This window comes from Pteropus medius, unplaced genomic scaffold (genome assembly GCF_902729225.1).
Source record: "Pteropus medius unplaced genomic scaffold, Ma_sr-lr_union100, whole genome shotgun sequence".
Lineage (NCBI taxonomy): Eukaryota > Metazoa > Chordata > Mammalia > Chiroptera > Pteropodidae > Pteropus > Pteropus medius.
Window position 1 is genome coordinate 575,775 of NW_024346692.1, and position 17,938 is coordinate 593,712.

Sequence of the window (17,938 nt, forward strand, 5' to 3'; positions counted from 1 at the left end):
TTGAGCCTTGATTGCTGTTGGCATATCAGTGGGCGGGTGTGAGCCTTAAGTTTACTGGCTGTGATGATTGACCAGAACCACAGCATATGAACCGCTGGGCAGGAGCTGACCCCATGGAATGGATTTGCCCCAGTGGGCTCTGGTGCCTGCTGAGACCACCATTTGGGTATGCCGCTTGTGGTGTTAATCGAGTAGTGCTCTGTTTGTGGTCTGAAACTGGCCACCTGGTTTGTTGGTTCTGGGGCCTCCTGGGAAGCATTCTCATGCAGGCCAAGGTCAGCTGCTGATTGTGACTGGGCCAGCACTACCTGATAAGAGCTACAAAGTGGTCCGTGGTCAGTTGCTGCCTGTGCTGGACCTGGAGATGCATGGGAGAGGCCATGCTGTAAAGCAAGACTGGCTGTTACCAGTGCCCTGCCTGAATCTGCTTAGCTACAGGCTAAGGGTCAGCTGCTGAAAGAGCTTCAGGCACTACTCAAATTGTGTGAGGCGGGGTCTCAGGAGATTACCAGGGTGGAGGTTAGTGGTGTTCACTGGTTAATGCAGATTCAGATTTGGTGCCAGTGCTGAGCCTGGGGCCATTCAGTAAGAGGGTACATAGCACACCAAGGCCAGCCATCACCTGCCTGGGGCCTATCGACCTTTGAGAGTCTTTAGAATGACTACTGCGTGTGACAGGGCCTCTGGCAGTGGGCAAGCAGGTAAACCATCTTTTTTATCCTAGTCTCTAGTAGAATTCCTGGCATACAATCATCAGGTAATAAAGGTATGTGAGCAGATCAAATGGTGCTAGAATTCTGTAAGAATTTTTCTCAATTCCCTTTCACAGGCTTCTTGCAAGAGAGAATAGGTCCCCTCAGGGCAGTACATTAGACGGCTCAAGAAGTGGGCAGAGGTGAGGCTGGGCCTTCTATGCTAAGTGGTACAGACTTCCATGTTTTAGCAGTTGAGAGTCATTAATGGAAATTTTCCTGTGAACTCAAGCATAGTCTTGGCAGGAAAAAAAGAAGTGTAGGTAAACAGACCAGCTAGAATAGAAACAACGATGATACACGAAAGACTTCCTAGTTTACCAAGAGATCTAGACACCCTCCTTAGGGCCAGAAGCACCTCGATGTGTGAGTGTACTTGAGCCCACAGGTGTGCCTGGCTGGAGTGGGCATTAAAGAACAAAGTAGGAAACATTTTCTGACAGGAAGAACTCAAATAGTTTAACTGCAGAGGCACACATATGGGTAGATAGTGTATAAACAATTTCCTAGCACAGTGTGCCTCAAACATGCATGCATCAGAATCACTTGTAGGGCCTGCCCACATGCAGATTGCTGAGTGCCGTCCCCAGAGAGTCTGATTCGGAAGGTTAGGGGTAGGCCTGAGAATTTGTATTTCTAACAGGTTTCCAAGTGGTGCTGTTGATCTGGGACCAATACTTTGAGGACCACCACCCTAACACCCATTCCACGTCTTTCTCTTCAACAGATAATCTTGCCAGTCCTTTACCTAGGCAAGCAAGATTCCCTGTGATGCGAAATTTACCTCTCTCCTTGCTGTCAACACCCTTCATTCTTTTAATGATTCATTCTCCTCTCGACATTCTTAGATCTATACTACGGAGAATGGAGAGAAGTAGGACAAAAACGTGTTCCTGTGACAGAGCTACTCCTTATCCATCATTCTATTTCTGTCTTTTTCTTGCAAACTTTCAGAATTGTTTATATTGACTACATTCATGTCTTCATTCATACTCTCTTTAACGTCCTGTAATCTTTTTTCTACCCTTGTCTACCACTTTTCTGTTCATAAAGATTATTTGTAACTTTATGATTACCAGACCCAGTTGTTGTCAAACTTATTATGTGTCATAGATTTGATATTGTCGACCACTTGTACTCAATATTTATAAGAAAAAGCTCTATGTTTAGATCATTTTCTGTATGTCCCATCTCTTTATTAACCCATTTTGCTTCTCCTTACTAATGCTATTTTCTCCCTCGTAATATTCTTGGTTAGTATTTACCCAACTATCCCTTGCTAATAGAACCCCATTTTGATTCAGGCATCCAGGTTAGGTAAGTCCCTGCCTATTTCCAGGGTATGGACCATGATCAATTTAAGCCAACATATTATAGTAGCCTCCCGTTATTTGCGGGGAGTACAGACCCCCAGTGGATGTCTGAAACCACAGATAGTACCAAACACTACATGTACTATTGTTTTTTCCTATATATACATACCTATGATAAAGTTTAATTTCTAAATAAGGCACAGTAAGAGATTAACAACAACTAATAATAGAATAGAACAATTGTAACAATATGCTGTAATAAAAGTTATGTGAATATGGTCTCTTTTTTACAAAATATTGTATTATACTGAACTCAGCCTTCTCCTTGTGATGACGTGAGATAATAAAATGTCTTAATAAGTCAAGAATTTTTATCCTATCATTGAAAAAAAGCACTTTACAGCTTCTGTTTGGCCTACTGGAATTGCCAACATCACTACCCTTGTGCTTTGGGACCATTATTAAGTAAAGTAAGGGGTACTTCAACACAAACACTGTGATACGACAGTCAATCTGTTATCCCAGTTACTAAGTGACTAACGGTCAGGAAGCACCTAACAAGTGTGGATACAGTGGACAAAGGGATGATTCACGTCCACAGATAGGGCAGAGTAGGATGGTGCAGGATAACGAGAGATTCCATCACCTCAGAACGGCATCCAATTTCAAACTTATTATAAATTGTTTATTTCTGGAATTTTCTTTTAGCATTTTCAGACTGCAGTTGACCATGGATGGGTAAATGAAACTGTCGATAAGGAGTTACTACCATAATCCCTTTGCCCACTACCAGAGATTAGTTTAAAGGCAAGTGTATGGCTTATACTGGCCAATGAGATAGAGAAGAGTTTGGTGGGGGGTTCCTGGGAAATATTTTTCTCCTTTAGAAAGAGAGAAGCACAAGGAAAGATAACTTCCTTCCTTGGAGACAGTTTATGTGAAGAGGCGATACTTAAAGTTGTGGCAACGAGTCTATTACCATGATGAGTTACATCTGAGCACAAAAGCCAACACATTGAAAATGTAAAAGCAGAAATTTGTAAAGCACCTGGGTTATCAACAACATTGTTTTGCAACCAAATGAACCAAGTCAGGAATTATCTATCTTTAGACTTCTTGCTATGTGAAATAATAAACCCCTATTTAGCCCAAGCTAGTGCTTCTTCTAAAACTTTAATGTGCATATAAGTCACCAGGGGGATTTTGTTAAAATGCACATTCTGATTTAGTCTTAGGGTGGAGCATACATTCTACATTTCTATCAAACTCCCAATTGATGTTGTTGTCATTGTTGAGTAGCAATAGACCTAAGCTATTTTAGTCAAGCATTCTGTTATTTGTAGTCTAATACATCCTGACACACCTCTAGTATCTACATACTACTCTAAGTATTTGCTTATAAATGCAATTAAAGAGCACCTCACGGATTCATTAAAAAAAGAAAAGAGAAAAAAAGCTTAAAGCCCAATGTTAAAGGAAAGAAAAAAATTATTTTGAAAACCATACTACTGAGGATATTTTGTACCCTGGTGTCCAAGTAGAAATGTTCTGACTGTTACTTGTACTTAATTAATTAGTCCCAGGTAAGTGACCTTTGTTGTGGCGATCACCTACTAGGCTCCAGGCATCCCTAGAACCTCGCACAGGACTTGGATCTTATAATTAAAGACTCTGGAAGAAGAATACAGACCACTCAAGATTGCAGTTGCACACGAACACTTTGTTACTCATAGTTAGGTTTCCGGGTTCAGCTTAAGAGTGGGGCCCTGTGGTCGTTCTCCTCAGCGTCGGCTGCAGCCTCAAGTCAGGTCTCTTGACACAAAGAGCATGAAGTTCTAAAGTGCTGCTGCGCTGCTGTGCTGTTTTCTCGGCCCCACTCTTTATGCCGTTCCTCGGACACCTTCTCTTCTCCACCACACGCGAGCATCACTTCACTGTATGTTATGAGGAAGAGAGCAAGGGAGCAACCTAAATATTTTCTTATGCTTACTTACACTCTTAGTAGATACTGACATCAGCGGGCAGTCCGCTTATCTGTCTCACACAGTCAGTACACACAGTTAAGTAAATATTTTTGTTTCACACAGTTAAGTAAATATTTTGGTTTACACAGTTAAGTAAATATTTTGCTTCCTTATACACCTGGGTATATGTTAGATGAGGATAGCCGATTCTTGTTATTGTTGCATTTGGGGTGGCCATGGAGGAGATTAGGGGACTAATTTTTCTCTTTTTTTAGGTAGACTCCTGAAAAATATTTCTCTTCCTGGTTTTCTTTTTGTTTTGTTTTGTTTTGTTTTATAGAGAAACCTAATTTCTCCTTGATTTTTTTTCCCCCACTGGAGTTAAAAATAACATGGATCTATTTATTTAGTGCCAATTTCCCTTAGGATGTCTGCAGATGTTAACAGATACTTCAAAGTCGATAAAGGAACCTCAGATTTTCACACTGGAGTGGGTGGGGAATGGAAGGCCCTTGATCCCTATTAACTAACTTAGTTGGGTATCATCACTGTTGTTTTCACTGCTAAGAAAATTTTTTCCTAATGAGAATATAAATATTTTAATTTTAACGGCAGTTTTATATCTATGGCAAACTCATAGGCATTAATTCATTCACTACCAAAATGTTTACTTCTCAGAAGTCAGACACACTGGCTATTTAGCAAGATACATTTGATGTAAGACTAACTTAAACTGGCTGAAAAAGGAAAATGACACCTATTTACAACTGCAGAGAGGATGTCATCAGAGTATATATTTATTACCATTCCTGATTATTGATATTAGAGCAGGAAATGCATTTGCTGATTCATTAAAAATACTAACTGAGCACCTCTTGTACACAGCACTTAGATAATAAGGGTAAATACTAAAAAATAGAACTAGAAGTCAGTTATGTTTAAGAGACATGTAACGTAGTTGAAGACATTAGACATGTGTATAGGAAAAACTAGTTTATATTGGAAAACAATGACACAAGAGATTTTTTGAGAAGCAGAGTACCTGCCAAGTAGTGGGGACAGAAAGCGCTAGGAGTTCATAGGCATTAGCTCCTTCAGCAGTTTGATTTCATGGAGCAGGGAAGATTCCCTCCGAGGAAGTTTGAGAAGGAGAGAAGTGGAAGAGTTTACCTGATCACAACATGAAAAGGGGGTGGGTAATAGAGGGGAGAAGAATGTTCTATTCAAGGAAGACCAAAGAGCAAAAGCATGTCCAGGGACCACTGAATAGGCCAATCTGACTGGAGTAGAGATTCCAGATGGTCAAAAGTAAAGAAGTCATATTTTAGTACTGTTAGAAAATATCTAAGATTTCCTCAACAAGTCCCCTGGGAGAAATCAAGATTGGAAGGTTAGTTTGATTGATCAGCCTCTAGTAAAGTTGAAAATACACATATTATATGTACTGGTCAGCATCTTCCAAGAAAGAGAATGTGCTCTCACCCTGGTCACTGAGGACAGTTTAATAAAAGAGCCATTTCCAAAAACACAGATGGGGTTAATAGAAACTTTAAAAAGCAACAAGGGCAGCGATAGCAGGAGAGCTTGGGGGATGCCATTGCTACCTCTGGGACTGAAAGGTAGACTCCTGAAAAGAAGTCTTCCAAAAAGAAGCCGTGGTCACCAGATCCACAGGACCCAAGGATTAGCAGCCTTAGGAAGAGAGGGGAAAGCATCCAACCCTTGGAAACCTGAAGACTCAGGGAGACCCAGCAAGGGAGCCAAGAGCATAAATACCCTGATCGCACTCCCGCTCTTCCATCCTCTCCTGCTGGCACTCGCCACTGGCCAAGTCCAACTAGAAGCTAGAGGGAAAGGGAATTCACTGATGCAATCATAAAACTTAGCTTCCCAAGCCAAGCAGAGTGGAGGAGAGGGGACCTGAGCGGCCAGTGGAAAACATCTGGCAGATCACAGGACCCATAAGTCTATTTCCAGGTTACTCCGTATAGCAACTCTTCCACATGTGTACAAAAGGACAAGCACAAATATTGCCTTGTAGTGTTGTTTGTAGGAGCCGTAAACTGGGGGGAAAACCTGAATATTCATCAATAAGAGGCTAGATAAGTTGAGGTATATTCATTTATTAGAATACAGTGCAGCCATTAAAATGATTGAACTGGATCCATATAAGCATCTGTGTGTGTGCTGAGAGATAGATGTAGTATAATAGATAACTGTATAAAATATTTCAAGCAAACAATGGTTGTATATTGTTTACACCTACATGTAGGGAGTAGAAGTATAAAAACATAAGTAGAATATGTGATGTCAGAGAGATGAAAATTATAATAGCAGTTCATCTGGAAAAGGAGGAACAGGGAATGATACTGGAAAAGATGGAAAAGGAGACTTCAACTGTATTCTTAATTTAAGAAAGATCTGAAGCAAACATAACAAGTCTAGTGATAAGTGCTAAGAAGGGGGAGGCAGAGGAAGGAGATAGTGAATGATGGTGAGTAATATTTAAACGTAGAGTGATTGCAAAAGGCCCTTTGGGGGAGCAAAAGAGCCTTAGGGCAAAGAGCCAAACGAAGGGAGAATAAAGAGGATATATGGGGCACTAGAACTTGGGGCTGAGGGAACAGCAAGTGCAGTGGCTGAGGGGGCAGCACACTTGGGCCATGAAAGTGCTAGGCCAGTGTTGACAGAGGACAGTAAGCAAAGAGAGGGTGACGGAAGAGGGCTCGGGGCTCGGAGGGTTGGGCAGAGGCCAGGTCTGGTAGGGTGTTGTAGGCCATAGTAATGACAATGCCAAGAGGGGTGGGGGATGGGGAGAAGGGAAAAAAGGGAGATACCTGAGAAAGGGCAGCTTGGGCTTCATGAGTGACTGGTTATGGGGGCTGGAGAGAGAAAAGAGACAAAGAGAATTTTAAGTGTTCAATTCATTATGATAGGAAGACGGTGATGGTGATTTCTACTGATGGAAATAGGGCAGTGTGGAAACGGAAAAGAATTTTTTAAATGCACTTTGGAGGAATAAATCTAACTAATATGGTTAAGGGAAAATATCAGGGCACTTTAAAGTTTTTTAGGTTTATGTGAATTTCACTAGCTTCTTCCACAGAAGTACTCAGAAAATGTCTTTTTCATGTTAAATTAAATGGGCCTATATTAAATCATGGTCCTGGATGAAACACCAAATTGATCTAAGTGTGAAAGAGATGCAAATTATTCCTGTTTCCACACTTTCCTTTTCCTTTTGGCTGAAAAACCACCACCTTCCCCATTTTAGCTGAGAACGTGGCCATTTACAAGTTGCTCGTTCAGCGAGCTGACCGTGTGATTAAGTGCTGGCCACAGGTACAATCCCGTCCCCAGGAACCCACTACTCTAGTGGTACTGAATTTCTCACTCTTCTCAAAGCTGCTACGCTTTTTGAGTCACATACTTTTGTACATACTATTCTTCCTGCCTGGAGTACCATTCTCCACTTTCCTTTAAGAGAAACTTCCACATATTCTTTAAGACCCAACTCAAACACGACTTCTATTTTTTAAAAAAGACCTTCAAAACCTTAAATTTCCTAAGAAAACTTTGTTTCTCCATACTACTTTGTTCATATCTCTAGGGTCTCCATGGCACAATTCATTGTAATTGTTTGTGTAGTCATCTGAATCCCCAGTTCCTAACATAATACTCAACACAGAGAAGTTGCTCAGTCACTGCTTGTTAAATGATTGAGCTGAGGAAAACTGTCACAATAGTACTTTCAGTGTTCACCAGTAAAATTATAGCTTGGCCAAAGATCGTTGGCTTTTATTAACTTAGGCTGGGTTTACAACAGGTGTCTTTTTCATGGAACAGGAAAGCAGGTGGAAGGCTATCTTCAGGACACAAAATTAAACACCTTTGGCGCTGTACTTTGGTAGCCCATGCGTCAGTAAGCATGAAGTGTTTAAGCAATAATTTCCATCTGCCGCTGTCAGGGAGATATTGAATGATATCACAGAAAGTATTGCGTTACAGTTTGTTAAACACAAACTTCTGTGAGAATCAAGTGCCCATGGTTTGCATCTCAGTCCGTGGATTTGGTCTTTTGAAACAAATCCATTTGTTTGTTATTTTTGTAAAACCTTGATTTTAAAAATTTAAAATATATGTTTTAGAGATATAGATATATCTAATACCTGGACCCTGTGAGTCCTATGTGAGTATCTGAATGAAAATTCTGGTATCTGGATAGCACAAATATTGGAAGAGTATGTACTTTCACAGAGTTACGAGGCTCATTTTCATCGCATTTTGCCACATGTCGCTCTCCACTTTAAGGTAGTCTTTCCAGAATATGCCCATTACACCCTGGAAACAGCCGCCAAACTGCCTTAGCTGCTTCTCATCACTAATCTTCTTCTCACAAGACTGGCAGGATATCCTTTCTGTTAACACAAACACACCATGCTTGGAAACTGTAGCGTCTGTTTAGGATAACACGAACCCTGCAGTTGAGTCTGAGATTTTTTTAAATCTAAAAATCTTAATTCTGTATTAACTTTGCAGCACAGATATCCACTTTATAATGTGCATCAACCAAATGAAAGTTCAAGGGCAAAAGATAGAGGAAGGCTGGGGGGAAAGAGGTCCTTGAGTGTCTGATGTGAGCACAAGAGAGTCCCTATGGTTGGTGAGAAATAGGAGCTCTCAGAGTCCCCACTCATAGATTGCTCAACCTGGGCCTGTGGACCTCTGTCTGCACACTAGGACCACCTGGGGAACTTAAAGAAATATAAAGTTGTGCACCTGAAGTTTACATAATGTTGTTAACTAATGTTACCTCAATACATTTAACTTTTTTTAAAAAAGAAAAGGATGAATGAAGATTTAAAAAATACTGATGCCCTGGCTCCAACTCATCGGAATCTAAGGGATGGTTGGTATAGCCACTGTTTAAATATCCAATCACACATCTGCAGTCTGACAAGTCTTCTGATTCATAAACAAAGTGCCTACCCCATGTGAGGGAAGCAGAGCACTGTCAGAATTCCACCATGAGTGTATTGTTCACCCCCCTTTGCCCCTTCCAATCCCTCAAACCCACCAAAAACATAGGTTAGTGATACCAGAAGAAGCACAAGGAATACTGGCAGGAAAAAATGAAAAATAATTATGATAGTTGGTATAATTGTGTGTAGGGCTTAAAGTTCATATGCTGGCCTAATCAGCGATTACTAGTTGCCTAAGTCTTATTTTGGTTCAGGACCTGGGTGGAGCTGACCTTGAACCTATAAGTAAACAAGGCTGGGATGCAGGATCCAATACAGATAGCAGCAAAACTATGGGCATATTTTCTTAGCTTTGAGTGAAGAACATAAAAAATTGGAGAGAAATTCCAATTTTTAAGGTTAATATCTTATAATGTTGAGAATTTGAAGGTAAATGTTTATAATCCCCCGTAAAAGTTTCAATTGCCTTATGTGTATATAGTCAATTGGATTAAGCGCTGATTCATAATCTATTTGTATAATTGTTTCTTAATCATAAAACATACAATGTTCGTTAATGTTGATTTAAGGCTTAAGAGAACAAAGTGACCTCTGTTTTGGCTCCCTCCTACTCCAACAGAGACAAACTAATAAGGGCAGTGAAGTCTCATTTTTAAAGGCTACATTTACAGATGTGGTGCTGAGGAGTTTCTCCTCCATCCAGGTGAGAAAGCCTTGCCCCAAGATCAAATAACTAGCACGTCACTATGAGTTGCCCTCGCCCTAGGCTCCTACAGGTCTGGAGGGAACATGTGTCCAGAGCTGTCTTTACTGAAGCATTTCTAGACTTTGTCCATTAGGCAAAACATCCCTGAGGAACACTGATTCTTACATACATACATCCAACTCCCCAATCTATGAGAGTAGAGAAGACAATAACAGCAATAAACAGTGACTTCAATTTACTTCCACTGTGTAGGCTCTGTGTTGGGTATTTTATTTAATCTTTACCATAACCCTGTGAGATAGAACTTGGCTGAACTGAGTATGCCTGAGTTAGGTCTTTCAGGTGTGTCTCTGAAACCCAGGTTTTCCCATTTTTTTCGTGTGTGGATAAAATCCACGGCCCCTTGAATTGGGGGACGTCTGCTCTGGTTGCTTAATTGCCTCAAATGATCCACAAATCCAGAACCTGGGATTGGTGCCTGAGGCCCTACTGCTGAATCTCACTGTTGCCAAGGGCCAATTAGGCCTCTTTCAATAACCTGTCAATTGCCTGCCCCACTCAAGCTTGAGCTGGCTCTCAGATTCTATTGTGATTTGGTTGATAGACATGAGAGTCCATCTGCCTTTTTCCTTTGGGCTTTTCTTTTGGTCATGGCATGTTTCCCACGGCTTATGTTCTTAGCTGTGCACCTATGTCCAGCCCAGGGACCTCTGCCTGTCCCCACGGGTATGCCTGATCTCTGGCCTAGCCTGGTTGTAGTTTGGGCCCTGTTTATGAAAGAGCGAACTTTCCAGACTCCAGACACATGATTGGAGATTTAATCTGTGCTTATACAAGTTTTCATACATGATGTAGCAAATGTTTTGTCTCAAAAAAAATGTAGATTGTGGCTTCTTGTCCTTTTAAGACTAGAAGCTTCTGTGAGAAAAATATGGTGTTATAAGTATTTTAACAAATAACTTGTGCTTTTTTAATTATAAGAATAACATTGAGTTTTTTATAAACAACATACAAAATACAAATAAATATAAAGAAACGAAATTACTCAAAGCTCAATAACCCAAACATAAATAATCACTGTGAATAGTTTGCTGTGTTTGGTAACTTTTCTTTAAGCCCTTACACACACATAAACACACATGTACACAAAATTCAGGTTATACCTAATAGAGTCTCATATTTCATTTAATATTATCCTGCTAGTGTTTCCCCATATCATTAAAATTCTCTTTCCAGCTTTTTTGAGGTATAATTGAAAAAAATTATATTTTAAATGTACAAAGTGATGATTTGATATACATACACACTGTGAAATGATTACCACAATCAAGTTAATTAACATATCCACACCTCACAGTCCTCTTTCTGTGTGTGTGCACAAGAATGCTAAGATCTACTCTTAGTAAATCTCAAGTACATAGTGTTATTAATGCTAGTCGCTACACCGTGTTAGATCCCTCAGAGCTTATTCATCTCACTCCTGAAAGTTTGTATCATTCAACCAACATCTCCCCATTTCCCTACCCCCCACTGCTTTTTCATTTTGTCGATCATTTCTTTTGCTGTGCAGAAGCTTCTAGTTTGATGTAGCCCCACTTGTTTATTTTTGCTTTCGTTTCCTATGCTTTTGGTGTCATTTTCAAAAAATCATTGCGAAGACCAGTGTCAGGGAAATTTTCCCCTGTTTTCTTCTAGGAGTTTTACGGTTTCAGGTCTTTAAGTCTTTAATTTTGAGTTGATTTTTGTGTATAATGTAAGATGAGGATCCAATTTTATTTTTTTGCATGTGAATATCCAGTTTTTCCAATGCCATTTATTGAAGGTACTGTCCTTTTCCCATTGTGTATCCTTGGCATATTTGTTGAAAATGAAGTGTTCATATTCATTAAAATTCTTTGAAAATATGTTCACTAACTGTATAATATTCTACATATGAATGTTATGAGTTATTTAACTATCTTAGTTAGAGAATTAGGTTGAGTCTATTGATAAAAGTGCTACAATGGACATAGTCTGCTTTGATTTTTAAGTGCAATTCTATATTCTGAGAATGGAATCATAGATATAGAATTACTGGGACAAAAAGCAAGATTACCTAAAGCAGTGGTTAATAATTTTTTTAGTCTCAGGACCCTTTACACATTGAACTATTGTTGAAAACTTACAGAGATTTTGTTTATATTGGTTATAACTACTATTATTTACTATATTATAAATTAAAAATGAGAAATTTAAAAAATATTTCTTCATTGAAAAAGAACAATAAGAAATTCATTATTATTATTATTTTTAATGGATGAATTAGTAAGAAGTAAAAGTCATGTATGCAACTTTCCTGCAGGGACCTAAAGAAAAACTCAGGTTTCTGGTGGTCTCATTCACTGAAATGGAAAGTGGACAAGCAGAGGTGTGGGAACGAGGAGGTGGCCTTAATAGAAATACAGTAGGAAAGATGACGAGTCTGAGGGAGAGTCAGCCAGTCTCCCCATGGGACACTCAGAAAATTTCTAAGACTCCAGTTCAGTGGGTGGAAGTTCAAAGGCTTATGCCATTCTCTGCCTTCTCACACTTCTAAAATGTCTTCTAAAATACCTGCTTAATAGAGTTTAAAATATCTACTTTACGGGGTCCTTTTTCAAACAGTAAGCCACTTATCCCCATTCTCAGCCTATTCATGAGGAAACCGAAGCCCCAGCAGGGGATAGGGAGTGTGAGCAGCGGACACCAAGTAAGAGTCAGCCCTTGATGACTTGTCCTGCCTGCTAGCCCAGTGGCATGCCCATTGATTCTGGAGAGTGAAAGTTATTGGTTCAGCCACCTGTCTTCTAAAATTGCTGCTTCTAAAGGTGATTAAAAGATATAAAAAGTACCAGCTACTCCCTAGGCTCTTAAGGCAGGTACCTAGTTGTCTTCTGGGGTAGTCAGACCCCTTCCGCCTTTTATTTTCCATTGAGAGACTGAAGACCTAAACAGACAATGGCCAATCCATATAGGACAATAGAACTCTGACCCACAACCTCTTCCACAATCAGCTCAAGAGTCCTAACCACTTAGCTTCCAACTCAGGATCTCCATCCCATTTACATCGAGGACTAAGCAGAGAAAGCCAAAATTCTCCCCAAACCCACCGCATAAGATGCGTCGCTTCTAGGTAGCTTGTCTCTACCTTCCTCATGCCAGTACCTCCAAACAGGGCATACCTGAAGCCTTCCCTTTTTCTCACCATGAAGTTTCCCTGATCCTCCGCCTGGCTTGAGTCTCTGCCAAACTGCAAGTGATGACGGCTGAGTCCCTTATTAAAGCGAGCTCTGAATAAATGACCTCTGTGCTCATTTGGCTTGTCTTCGTTTATTTCCACACCACTGAATGGATAATGAAGGATGTGATATTGCCAAGTTATGAAAAAAAGCACCAGTTACCAAACATTTGTAAAGTGCTTTATAATAATTTTAGTATGCCTTGTAAACACCTTGTGAAACACCAATATCCCCATTTTAGAGCCGAAAAAGTTGAGAAGGAACCAGGAGATTAAGTGATTTGCCCAGAGCTGGGATCGGATCATAAGCCCCCTGTGTTTGAGTCTGTTGTTTATACGCTGGGCTCAGCTACACTTCGGAAACATTACCATTTTAAAGCATTTTACTCTGGGTTGAGTGAATATTAAGAAGTAGATCCCATTTCAGTCTGGCAGGCGCTAAAGTATTGTTTTTGGTTTGTTTTTCTAAGTTTTAGTAGACGACATATGGACTCCATTAACTTTACTATGTAGCACAATTTCGAAGATGGTTTCTTTTCCAAAATATTTTTCACCGTAACTTAACATTTTAAAGTTCAACACACGCCATCCACCCTTGATGCTTGTTTTTCTCAAAGTTGTGCCCTTTACCCTCTTCACTGCAGTGGGTGGGGGTTGGGGAGGGAGGTCAGAAACCCAGCCAGAGATATGTGCTGTTTTTGTGACTGAGTCGGGTGAGGGGAGGGCGAATGTCACCGTGCCCACACTGGACAAAGTCCACCAAATGCAAGAGCTTTCCTTTTTTTTTTTTTTTTTTTAAAGAAGCCAAGTATTAAGATGGCTGATGATGTTGACCAAAAGTGATGTGAATAACAACTGAGAGATGCAGAACCTGACTTGAGTATGAGAACACTGTCCTAGAAGGCAGAGGCAGGTGAGAAAGAATGATTCTTAGCAGCTCCTTGCTGTCTGCAAAAATGTAGCTGTCCTGGTTGGTCTCCGCCCTGTAGCATTTGAAAAGCAGGCTATGTAGCAGCAGTATTTGGCCAGTGTTCCACTGTACCTGATCACACCACTGTGGAACACCCTACTGTTTTGTTAGAGGATTTTGGCTGAGGCTGACAAATTTAGCACTGTGTATAATTTCATTAAATATTAAATAATAACATTCATTTGCTGGCTAATGGTTCATTTGCTCAGTCCCCTCTCATTCACCTATTCACTCTCACTCACTCACTCACTCACTCACTCATAAACTTATATGTTAGCTTCAAACTCTACTTATTCTACATTATCCTCTCACATTTTTTTTTAAAGCTTATTATGCCTATGCCTGCATAAAGGGCCTGCAGATGTGTGCGATCAGGTATGTGTTGTGAGAGCTGATGAGGGTTTCTTTTTTTCCTTTGATGATGCGAGTGAGTGGCTTTCAGTGATGGTGAGGATCAGCCAAGTCTCTGAGGAGAACTGCAGCTCAAAAGCAGAGTCTGCCCACTCCTTTATCTCATTTCCTGTTGAAGGCAGACGGGATACTGGCGAGGAACACAGGCCTCAGGGTCTGGTGAGTTGAGGGTGTGTTGGGAGGAGAGGGTAGAAGAATGAGAGGGGCGAGGGGTGGCACAGGCCAGACGTGTGGAGAGCCCACCATCCCTAACTTTTATAATTCTTATCTGGCTGCATTTGGGCTTCTTTTCATCCCATGGAAGAAAGGCCAAAAACTTTAGTACTTAGATGTCTAGAAGATGTTAAAACTAATAGATGTTTACTGCTCACCTATTCAATGCAGGGGCCAGCAGGAGTTGTCACAGCAGAAGAAGCAAGGATGGAGAAGCAGGGACGAGGTTGGGCAAGTCCTTCAATTCTCTGAGCTGTATTATTTTTATCCTGTAGCCACAGGTGACAAATAAGGAATGGTACTAACATATCAAAAGAAATATAAGTGCTACTCTTCCAGGAACTTTCAGTTTGCTGGGAAGACAAATTACCTACATAAAAATGTGAAAACAAATATAAAGTTGCATAGGTAATTCTGCTGGTCCTTGATGAGGACAGTATTTGCATATAATCATTGAAAGAGAATTTAGTCTTTAACAAGTATTATATGTTCTCATTTTCTATTACTTAAATGTTAATGGATTTTTCTCCTTGAGAAAAGATGAAAAACAAATGTTTACTAAAAGACGTTATAAATTCCATTATATACAATGAGATCAGAACTCAGAATTGAACATCCCCCCCACCAGTGTCTGGGTGTGTGTATTACGAGGTACATTATTCCCACAGAGACACAGCTCTGCCCACAGTAGTATAGTGTGGTGGAAAAGATATTGAATCAGAAGGCTGGAGCTCTCGGTTTCAGTTTTGACTCTTTTGCTAACCAACATCATAATTTGGGGATAGATAACTTAGATTCTGGGCCTTATTTCGGCTATAAAAGTGCTCTAAAAGTTACCTTAAAAATTAACCAAAAATATGAGAGCGCAAACAAAACCACTTTCTGTCAGCTCACCCTCTCTATAGGCTAAGTGAATTCTACTACAACTCTAAGGAGAGAAATAAACAAAATCAAAAAACTTATCCACTACTTCTTCAGCACATGGTTTTAGTTAAGTGCATACACTTTATCACTGCACACCTGGATTGTATCCCATTCTCCTAAAAAATGAATATAAGTGGGGTCTTAACTGGATTTTCTCTTCATGATATAGAAGCTCTTGCATGTATAGTCGATCACATTACCGCTCATCGCTAAAAGGAATGAACTTCAACAAACAGGTTTTAAAATTCACTTGCGATCATTTATGAAGTGTTTACTCTGTGCCAGGCGCATTATTAAGTATGAGAGAATCAGAGAAACATTATTTTCTAACATACCATGGTTTAGTGATGTAACATATAAACTGATACATTAGAAGATACTGTGGAAGTGTCTCGTTAACTGTATAATTCAAGAGCTGTGCCGGAAACCCGGGAGGAATAATATCTCTCCTGAGAGACTCTGGGAAGACGGTGTGGTAGAGGTGATGTTTGACCTGAGTCTTGAAAGGAGAGTGGAAATTTGCCAGGTGAAGAAGGGGAAGGCCATTTACAAGCAGAGGAAATAATATGGCTTGTGAAGGTACCTGGCATGTTTGAGAAATAGTGAATAGGGGTGTAGAGCTGCAGCCCGGGTTTTGTGGAAGGGAGGGTGGATGAGAGGACACTTAGGTTGGGGCTAGAGTGCAGGGAGCCTTGTTATGCAAGACTCAATGGGTAAATCACCCCTTCAGATAATGAGAGACACAGAGGTGTAATGCATGATGCATCATGTGTGTCATGCTTTCTAAGTAACTGGAGGTCGTATGGAGGAATTGTGTAATTTGGGAATAGAGTAAGGAGAAACAGGTGAGGGAGAATAAACAAGAGATGGTAGTGGGAAGGGTTGACTTTGAGAAGCATTTTTGAAAGAGAATAGATAATATTTGGTAAACACCGGATGTGGAGGCTGAGAGAGAAGAAGAAGCAGGGTATGACCTTGAAGTTGCTCAGTGTAAGGGAGATTAGGGAACTGGTGGTACTATTGAGAAGTGAGAACCCAGAAACAAGATGGGTTCTCTATTCCAGTGTGCCTCTGACTAAAAAGTGACCATGAACTTTGGCACAGGTGGTTGCTGACTATACAAGAAGAAAGAATGTCAGCAGCTGAGAATGTGGAGAAAGCCTACCCCAAAATAAAACCACTGATCTCTTAATTTCTATGCTTTTAGCTCAAGGTGTCATTCAACAAAATTTAAAAACTGTTATCTAAAATATATCTAATCTATGACAAACCTCTTTTTAAGCTATATTGTTGATCATTCCATTTTTAAGAATGTAAAAAGTGGAACCTCTGGAGCCAGATTGTCTGGGCAAGTGACCTGAAACATGTCACCTGAACTTCTCTGTGCCTCAATTTGCTCCTTTGCAAAATAAATATAAGAATTCTTCACGAGGTTGTTGTAGAAATGAGTTAGCTTATGTAAAAGTGTACCTGGCATGTAGTGTAAGAATATTGTGTTTGCTATCATTATTAATAACTAATGGAATACTCGACTAAAAATGGTATAAAATAGAGATTTATTAAACAACATTGGTGATGTTGTTTAACCAAGTCATCAAGGACCAGACTCTTCCCATACCCTACCTTGCCAAGCTCACCTTGTTAGTCATTTCTCCCCTCACGGTGGCGGAAAGGCTGCAGTAGCTCCAAGTTATCAAGTACTTACGCGACCGGCATTCCCAGCAATAATGGGTTGGGAGCAAAAAGGGCTTTCTTCCTTGTATAGCCTTCAGGTATCGAGGAGAATCTTTCCTAGAAGCCCTAAGTAGGTTATCTTTCAGCCAGAAATGGGTCACAGGCCCATCGCTAAGTGCAAGGGCTGAGAAAGAACCTGACACTTCCAACCTATAACAAATGAGGCAAAAGCGGAGCTGAGGGTGGCTGTTGTGTGGTTAACCTGTAGTGCCCGCCACAATCTGGGAACACAAAAGTTTCAAGGATGCCTCAGTTGGCCCAGGGGTAATTGAGAAACAAGAAGGTAGCAGTATTCATCCAGAGGGAATCAGCCATAGGCTCTATTTTAAGGGGTCATTAGCTTTTTTTAAGAATAGCTTTTTAATCTAGTATGAGTATCTTGGTGAAATATGGAGAGAGGATATTTTTGAGTGGGTGTGTGTGTTGGGGGGGAGGGGGCACTACAGTAGTCTTCTCAGTTGTTCTAAGCTCTCACCTTCCCTTCCCACAAACCAAAGGAGGGGACTCATAATTCAGAGCACCCTGTCTAAAAGGTTGGCTAGGCTAGTCACTGTTAAAGTTATTTAAAAGAAAGCTAATACAGGCTTCTTCCCCGATTGCGCCTTGCAGCAGTTTCACCCACTGTGGCAGGGGTAATAAGCAAGGAGGGCAGTGTGAGAATTGCTACTCTTCTTCTTAGAAGTAGGTCTTAAATCCAGCGGTTTCTTTGCAAC